We start from the raw sequence: 800 nt of genomic DNA on the forward strand, positions 1-800 counted from the left end.
TACCGATACGACATTGATATTGATATTGATATTGATATTGATATTTTGATATTTATTAAAATTTGAAAGGAATGAATAGTAACATCACTAACTGATTAGCAAATGGTATCGGGTATTGGTACTGATACCTGATTTACCAAACCAGTGTATTTTCGTTACCGGTTCGGCACCGGTATTTACCGGTTTTTACCCTCAAATATCGGTGTCGTACCAGTACCGAACCGTACCGTATCAAGTATATTCGGCACCGGTACCCACTTTTGGGGATTTCCGTAACGGTATTTTCGGTACCGATTGGTACCGAGCTCATCAAATCTTGTAGCAACACAACAATGCAAGTAATTTGCTTTAAATTAAATCAGCAAATTAACTCTATTACATTTTACAACTTCCGTGAACAGTGGTTTATTTATTTATTTTTTTTTTTTTTTGACTTTTTTGCCTTTTTGGGCCAAACCAATTTACGATTTTGTCCCGCTTTAAAATTACAATTTTGCCATCAGTTTAAAATTACGTTTTTACCACCAGTTCAAAATAAAATTATGCTTTTGCCCCGTGTGAAAAATTACAATTTTGCCCTCGGTTCAAAATTACGATTTTACCCGTTTAAATTTACAGTTTCGCCATTAGTTTTGTTTTCTTCCTCCGAGCTAAATTACGATTTTCCCTCAATTTAAATTTACATTTTTTGTCATCGTTTTTGTTTGCTTTCTCAGTCAAATTACGATTTTGCCCCCCAGTGTATAACTACAGACACAAGATGGAGGATTAGTGCCAGGCAGCTGCCTGGAACTCCCCCA

This window comes from Helianthus annuus, chromosome 15 (assembly GCF_002127325.2).
Source record: "Helianthus annuus cultivar XRQ/B chromosome 15, HanXRQr2.0-SUNRISE, whole genome shotgun sequence".
Lineage (NCBI taxonomy): Eukaryota > Viridiplantae > Streptophyta > Magnoliopsida > Asterales > Asteraceae > Helianthus > Helianthus annuus.